This window comes from Onychomys torridus, chromosome X (genome assembly GCF_903995425.1).
Source record: "Onychomys torridus chromosome X, mOncTor1.1, whole genome shotgun sequence".
NCBI lineage: Eukaryota > Metazoa > Chordata > Mammalia > Rodentia > Cricetidae > Onychomys > Onychomys torridus.
The window spans coordinates 31180228-31189198 of record NC_050466.1 but is presented as its reverse complement, the minus strand read 5'-3'; positions in this window follow the sequence as shown (position 1 = coordinate 31189198).

The window sequence follows — 8971 nt, the reverse complement described above, 5'->3', positions numbered from 1 at the left end:
AGTCATGACTTAAGTGCATAATGGAAAAATCAAATGACAAAAACAAAAACCCTGATTGTTTTGGACATGAATTCATCGGGTAGAATCAAACTTGTACCATTAAATGAAAATCTTGTAGGGGCTAGAGAGGTGGCTGCTGTGCAGTTGAAGGGTACTTACATCAGAATAGCGTTTTGTTGCCAGCACCCACATCCAGTGGAACTCTGGGCGCAGGGACGCCCTACCCTCTTCTATTGCCTGTCGGTATCAGGTACACACATAGTCTGTGTACATTCAAGCAAGCATTCTTCACAGACATTAAAGCTTGGGGTTTTATTTTGTTTAGTTCTTTATATAAACCTTTTATTTTGTTTTGTTGTTGTTGTTGTTTTTCTGTGTAGCTTTTTGGAGCCTGGCCTGGAACTCACTCTGTAGACCAGGCTGGCCTTGAACTCAGAGAGATCCACCTGGTTCTGCCTCCCAAGTGCTGAGATTACAGGTGTGTGCCACCACTGCCCGGCCGAAGATTTTTCTTATAAGGAGTAAGAAATGGTGTGACAGTCCACATGCAATAAAGTACTGTGGGTCCTGTTTGATGTGTGTGTGACAGCTGCTAAGGGTTTATGTAAGACATAAGCTATTTTCATTATACTTATTTTTCATCGGAAAGGCGATGTCTTAAATCAGGGATTTGGCAGCCTTTGACCACCAGACAGAATCTAGCCCCGTTAGTGCCAAAAAGAACTGAAGTTTGCTTTAGCAGCTGTATCCAGAATCCATCTCAGAGCTCAGCTCCATCTCCCCACCCCAGTACTTAACCAAGTATGCATGGAGACTCAGAAGAGCAGCTGGGCCCAGTCACATCCTTCTTCAGTAAAAAACTACTTCTATGATTTTCAGATACTTTTCACCACCCAAGTTACCCTATTCAGAAATGCCATGGTTTTTCTGCCTTTGAATTTTAATTTGAACTACTTCCTTGGAGTGTGAGCTCTAAGAATTTTGACCAAGTCACCTGCTTATTCTTAGTGCTTACCCCTAGTGTGTTACAAATATCCAATAAATGCTTTACAAAATAGGTATGCACATAGATATTTATTTACCCTTTAGGACACCGCCTCCCCTGTTTCCTGCTGGATTTTCATACTCCACCAATTGGGTACCATGGGAAACAGTTTTCTTCCTCATCTTTGGTAGTGCTGGATTTGTTTTGTTTTGTTTTTTTATTCTGTTTCTAATAGTGGTTTCTAAAATCACTTGCAATGTAACAGTGTAGCACGGGTAGATGTCAAGTATAGGAACCATGTGACTGGATTGAAAAGCCTCGAGTCCATGACCAAATCCTCTATGATTCAAGGGACAGAATTATAATGAATGGATGTAAGGCCTGCTCCACAGAATAAGATGAATGTCTGGCACTGTAAATCTGGCTATGAACCCATGGTTGGAGAGCTCACAGGCTCCATGGGGATCCTACTACTATATTATTATACATTATACACTATATATTAGTCTGCTAAATAAATGGACATGGTATAAAACTTCCCTCAAAATTTGCATCTCTCAGACGTCATCAGACATTGCTTTGGGCAGTGGACAGTGGTTCGCATAGAATCACGTGGTCAACGTGCAGCGAGTAAGGGTCACAACTGGGACATTTATACCACACCTTCTCTCCGGGGCTCAGGGTCCATCCCAGGAGAGGGGGTTGAAAGATGTACATGACAAGTGCTGCTGTTAGTAAGTCACGGCAGCTGTGGCTGTCTGCACAAATTCAAGCAAGTCAACATTCTAGTATGGAGAGGAAGGGGGATGTTAGAACCCACCCTGCCTAAGGAGCTATTGACAGTTCATGGCTGCTAGGGGAGGGAGAGTCAGTTTTCTTTAAGGGTGTGGCTCTTGGTAGGTCAACCAATCCCCAGTGGTTGGCCCCACACTCGTGAGTATCTAGGTAGCACAAATTGGAGTTGATGGCTTTGTTTTGTTTTGTTTTCAAAAGGACAGCAGGTTTGATGACAGGGAGGTGGGTGTGGGTCTGGAAGGAGATAGAGATATGAATGAGGAATAGCTGGTAAATATGGTAAAAATATATTGTATGAAACTCTCCGATTTTTCTTTCAAAAAGTATAACCAGGAAAGCATTTGCTGCCCATCCTTGGGGTTCCTTTGCTCCCAACACCCAACTGCACTCAATTCTTATGTCTGAGAAAAAAGTGTTCACATAAAGATTCCCTAAACTGTCCAATATTTCCCTTTAATGTGGCAACAATTTCCTCTTCTCCTCTAAGCCATCAAATGATCTCCCATCTAGACTGCTGGAGTCAACTCCTCTGCCTTTGCCCTTGCCCCACCCCATTTTCTCACCGAACTCCTCAGCTAGCTTGCACCTCGTGTAAATGGACTACTCACTCCTGCCGTGTGAATCAGTTTAATGAGTGAGGAAACCCTCCAACTCAGTTCTCAACTCCTTTCACAACAGTAGTTTCTGAAACAGTTTGCTGCTTGTCCTTCAAGCAGCCTAAGACTCTACTGGGAATAAAAGTATGTCCTCCAGTATAGCGCTCTGTGTAGTCTGTCATATAAGCGGTCTCCCAGATGCCCCAGAAAGCCCTCCAGGAACTGGATACTGAGGTTCTGGGCACTCCGTACTCTGCAGTGAACACCATGGACTGTCCTGGTGTTTAAAGCCTGTAGTTCAAAGCTCCTACAGGCTGCTAAAATGTTTAAAAGTTGGAGGTGGTGAGGTGCAAGGCCAAGCCCATGCTAATCTTTCCTTAGAATTTAAAAGTGGACAGATGTAATAATATTATTATCTCAAAAATAAATTGTGAAAATATTTGAGCTTGAAACTGCAAATTTACTGTTTGCATGAAGGATAATAACAAATACTAACGGAAAACCTAGAAACCAAAGTAATCCATGCGTATGATGATTGTAAGTAAAATAACGTGGGCACTTGATTTTTTAAAAACTGAACAGATGTGCATTCCACAGTTGAGAAATAGAACTATCCCTAACAGTTTGAGCCCTTTATGGGAGGAGAGTATAGTTCCCTGTGGTTTCTCTTTTGGACATACTGGCTATCTTTAGAAAAAAAATCCCCACTTTAAGTATAGAAATAGCATTCCCTAAGATCACTCTAAGCATGGTTTTTGTACTTTGCTTAGGTCCCAACATGTACAGAAGTGAAGGGGAGGGCATTTAAGATGCATGCCAGGCTGTATATGCCAATTGTTGACCACTTGAGTCTAAATACGTGTTTGGATCTCTCAGGTGGCTGTGCCCCAGCTGTTCCTGAGCCATAGATCTTTAAAATCTCCAGCTGGGGAAAGATAGCAGTTACCTTGACCTAGGAATGGAAACCTGGCCCAGAAAAGTGGTTTGCTTGTTAAGGTAAAGTTGCTTGGTGTAGATGGGAACTATTTTAGAAAAAAAGGGACCTTAAAGATCAGTGCCTTCATTTACCATTCCTTGAGGTTCTAAAGTTGTACCAAACATGGTTCTATAAGCTGAGTATAAATGATATATGATATGGCCTCATGTCCTGAGAGAGCTTGCATTCTAACCTGGGAGACAGGCACAACCACCATGAGGCAATGAATGGGATGTGTGCTCTAATGATATCCGCATGTACCAGATGCCAGGGAATCCAGAGAAAGGATTTGATCTCCTTTTTTGGGGTCAAGGGAAGGTCAGAGGAACTTGCATTGTGAGTTGTTTCTTCAAGGCTGAGAGCAATTTACAAAAAAAAACAAAAACAAACAAACAAACAAAAAAACCAAAACGGGCATTTCTGGTGGGCTTTGAAAGAATACTGTGAGCAAAGATGTGCTGAGAGTCCCTGGCTGGCAGGCTTCGGGCATCTTCAGTGAGTGGATAACAGCTAAAGCACTGTGGCTTGAAAAGTGAGACAGAAGAATGGAAGAGGAGGCTACAAGGCTCCAACAGAGCGGAATAGGACACTCAATCCTGTAAATGATATAGAGCAAATACCTTGACTGGTCACCGTTAGAGAAGATGATAGTGATACAGTTAAGTGGCCTGCGACATGGACTCAAGTCCACTTATGCCTCTGTCACCTTCTCCAGCTTAAATAGCTTTCATAACTCTGGAACCCATCTTACTAAGCAAGGGCTTTCACATTTCAGCATGGCGCATCCCTCCCAGCTCATCCTGCATGTCTTCTCCTAGAACCAAGGCTGGGTGGCAGGGATCCCACACATCATGTTAGCTAGCTACTTCCCATGTCCTCACATAAGCTATTCCATTCTCATTTGCCTAAAGAGGGTTCTTTGGCTAGTACACAGTGAGTACTTACTGCAATAAAATTTACCTGTTTACACATTACTCAGCTCCACAAGGCTGTCAGCTTCTCTGTAATGACAAGGAAATCCTTTTTTTTTTTTTTTTTTTTAACCTAGCTTGGCCATTGAAAGCACAGAAGGATTCAATACGTCCTGAGTGCTTAAAGGAATTTCAGATGAAGACCTCACAGGACTTGGTGTACTTATTGGTGATGGTATAAAAAGATGTGCTAGTTCCTTTGCTTGTTGTGACAAAATTCTGGGCAAAACAACTTAAAAGAGGAAGAACCTATTTTGGCTCTCAGTTTTCTCATGGTGGGGAGACATGGCAGCAGGCAGGGGGGACAGATGGTCACACTGTGTCCTCAATGAGAAAGCTAGGATACAGCAGCGCAAGGGCTCCGTGCAATTTCTCCTGTTCATTCAGTTCGGGACCCCAGCCCATAGGACAGTGCTGCCTGTGTTCATGATGGCTCTTCCTGCTCAGGTAAAGCTCTTTGGAAATGCCCCTGTAGACACACCCTCCCAGTCCAGCTGCTAATACTTGCCATCCCGGGGTAGAAGTGGAAAGCTGTGGCTTTCAATCTGGGCATTGGCCCTAAATTGTTTTTGTTTCTATGTAGGTTCCTCTGCTAGGTCTCTGCTTTTCATTGAAAAAGGGTGGGTGCAGTGTCTTGCCATGGAGTCCAGATTGGCCACGAACCCTACATCCTTCTGTCTCAGCTAGACCAATACTGGAATTCAAGATGCGAGCCACCTCTCACAGTCCCTCCTCACCTGCCAGCACCCCTGCCTTCACCCTTGATATTGTTGTAATCCTTTCTTTGAGGCAACCAGACTAATCTCGGACAAATGTAAATACAACCCCAGCCTGATTTTCCCAGGTCCAAAGCTCCCTGGAGACTGCTTGCTTATCAGGATCAACGTTGGGTCAGACTTCCTTGCAGGATCTGACCCCTGCTGATTTGTCCACATTCTCGTTTTCCACCCGTTTACCCTTGATGCCCCTTGCCCTCCAATAGCAAAGGGCTTTGTGGATTCTTGAAAACGTGTCCCCTGTCCTGCCAGTCTCTTCCCCTTCTTTGCTGGTCTCTTACTCAGACATTGAATTTGCTTGCCTAGCTGCCTCTGCATGTTCTAGAAACTTCTGACTAAGCACAGGACTGAAATCGGGTAGCAGAGAGTGATAGTACTCGTAGGACTTTTGTACAGAATGAGGAAGCTACTGGCTAGGTGGGAGCAAGGGGGTGTGGTGTAATTTTAACCTGGGGCATGTTGAACTCTTGACAGGTGTGGAGGTTTAAGATCCTCTCCAGGCACAAGCTCCTGTCTTCCATCCTTTTATGGAATGGCACTCTTAAAGCAGAGCTACAGCCTCTGGTCAGTCCCTCCAGGTAGCTGTCAACCTCCCAGTTCACATCAGTGCAAATCTGGCTGCGTGTGGTGGTGCACGTTAGCAGTTCCAGACAATTGAGAGGCTGAGACAGCAAGAGCTTGAACCCAGCACAACACAGACACCCTCTCACAACAACTACAGCAAGTATGCTGATGCATACCCAATAGAAAAAAGAAAGTCAGCCAAGGTAAATTTCTAGACTCTTTGTTTCCAGCTCTGTTCCTAGAGATGGAGAATGGACTAGGGCAAAATGGACATGTTTTCCTCTGTCGCTCTGAACTGCAGTTGTAGCCCAAGTCAAGGGACACTAGTAAAGGCTTCCTCATCCCTGCAACCCATACATTTGAAGGGGGTGAATTACAGTCTGCCTCACTCTCCTGCAACCCAAGCCAATCTCTGTGTTCCTTAGTCTGTTACTGAGCAAATGAATACTCTCCTATCTTTTCTGTTGGGTGTATAGGTCAAGGCAGAAGTACCTTTTACTGATAGAAGCAGAATTAAAGACTTCAGTTTCCTATGAAAGTTTTCTTGGGAGAATTAGAAACAAACATATCCATTCCCTTTGGCAAATAATTCCATTTCTGATAATGTTTCTTTATTTGCCACTATAAAAGAATACCAAGAGATGTAATGGAATCTAAGCTGAGATCACTCACCCTACTGAGGACAGTCGTATAGTATGCATCTGTACTATCTCACACAAGTATATCCATTCTGTCTGGTATTACTTCTAAATGGGTCTCATTAGGAGACCTGGTGATGTATATTGTATAAATACAGCATAAATAAGGGTCCCTTTCTATCTTTCTTTTTTTCTTTTCTTCATTTTTTTCCTCATTGCAGGACTCGCAGGGCTTATGCGCATTGAGAGTGAGCATCACACGTGACAGGAAACAGAAGGCAGGATGACTTCGGGTAGGAAGGGGGCCAGTAAGGAGGGAGACTGTGCTAAGAACATCTATGAAAATGTCATGGTGAAGCCACTAGTTTGTCTACTCACTAAAAATGAATTTCAGGAGCTCTGGAGAGGTGGCTCAGCAGTTGCGGATGGGTACTACTCCTACAGAGGAGCTAAGTTTGCTCCCTAATACCTAGAATCACCTTAACTCCACATCTAGGGTCTGAAACCCTCTTCTGAATTCTGAGGACACTTGCACTCATGTGTACATACCCTCTCACAGACATGCGCATGCGCTTGTAATTTACAATCAATTAAAAGGATTCTAAAAATTTAACTTTAGGGCCAGTGACATGGTTCAGTGCAGAAAGACATTTGTTGCTGAGCCTAACTACCTGATATCAGTACCCAGAAGCCACATGGTAGAGAGAACTGGCTCCCAAGGTCTGAGCTTTGACCTCCAGGCACGCACCGTGGAAGCCTCTCTCTCTCTCTCTCTCTCTCTCTCTCTCTCTCTCTCTCTCTCACACACACACACACACACACACACAGATGTATAAATAAACAAATGGACAAAAATTTCAATTAATTAAAAAGAAAAAAGAAAAGCCAGCAAGATAGCCATCAGATAAAGGCCCTTGCCACCAAGTTTGTTGACCTAAATTTGCTCACTGGAACCTTAGAGCCATGGCTTCAAGTTTTTCTCTGAATTCCACATGCACACCATGGACTGCATACACTAACACAGTCATGCACAAAGTAAGTAAATAAATAAATGTTTTAAAAATTTAAGATGAAGATTCTCTCTATGTATACATATACATAACCATATGATATATATTCTTATATGTGAACTTATATATGGTTATATATGCTTTATGTAGTAACTTAAATTGTTTTCTTATGTAGAAACTGTTAAAATATATAGACAGGCATACTATCTGAAATGAAGCCATCCTTTTGATAACTGATAGTTGAAAGACAGTGCTCACTATTAGTAGGTATGTACTGAAAACAGTATTCATGTATTCCTGGTAGGGTTATACACTGAGTAGATATTAGTTCAACAATAAATGACTGTTTAGTAATATGAGTCTGAAAAATTGTTTAAATTTTCACGCACTTGATTGTAAAATTTCACTTGAAATCTATGCAGTAGTAAAGCAAAGATACAAATGTTTATTGAGACACTTGTGTGATGGCTATTCTTTTTTTCTTTTTCTGAGACAGGGTTTCTCTGTGTAGCTTTGTGCCTTTCCTGGAACTCATTGGTAGCCCAGGTTGGCCTTGAACTCACAGAGATCCGCCTGGCTCTGCCTCCTGAGTGCTGGGATTAAAGGCGTGCAGTACCACCGCCCGGCTGTGCTGGCTATTCTTTTTCAGCTTGACATAAGCTGGAATCCTTTAAAAAGGACTCTCAATTAAGGAAATGTCTCTATATGATTAGCCTATAGGCAAGCCTTTGGAGCATGTTCTTGATTAAAGATTAATGTGGGGAGGGCCCAGCCTACTGTGGGTGGTGCCAATCCTGAGTTGTATAGGGAAGCAGGTTGAGCGAAGCATGGAAAGAAAGGCAGTTAGCATTCCCCCATGGCTTTTGCTTCAGTTCCTGCCTCCAGGTTTCTGCCTTGAATTCCTGCTCATGATGCTACAAATGTAAGCCAAATAAACCCTTTGCTACCCAAGTTCCTTTTGGTTGTAGTTTTTGTCATTGTAATATAAAATCTAAGACAGCTTTACAATAGCAAAAGGATCTTATGGTATATCCATAAAATGAAATCTTATTGCAGTCATGTATGAATTTATATATTATAGAATGTATAGTAAGAAATGTTCTTTCTTACTATGCTTTTGAAAAATGTTTGATTAGTGTATATTTGTTGTATGAAGCAATAGATTTCATGACTTTTTTGTTCAAGTATATTTTGGCCAAATTCGCTCCCTATTACCCTCTTCTGTTTCCTTCCCTACTCTACTTGTCCCCCTCTGCATCCCAAACACCATCCCTTCTATTTTGATGTCATATATGTGTATATATGTGTACATATATTCATATATATGCTCTAGGTTCCACACAAAAAAGAAAAATGAAAATTCTATATCGGACTGATTCTGGTTAATATGATGATCTCCAATTCAATTAATTTTCCCACAAATGACATAATTTTATTCTTCTTTTTTGAAGGGTAGAACTCTATTGTGTATATGAGTTCCACCTTCTTTACTAGTACATATGTTGATGGGCATCTAGGCTGGTTCCATATATTGTGAATTCACTATTGTGAATAGTGGAATAGTGCAAGAATAAATGGGTGTGCAAGTGTTTCTGTGGATGCTGAGTGCATTCCTTCAGGTATTTTCCCAGAAGTGGCAGAACTGGATCAATTTTAGCCC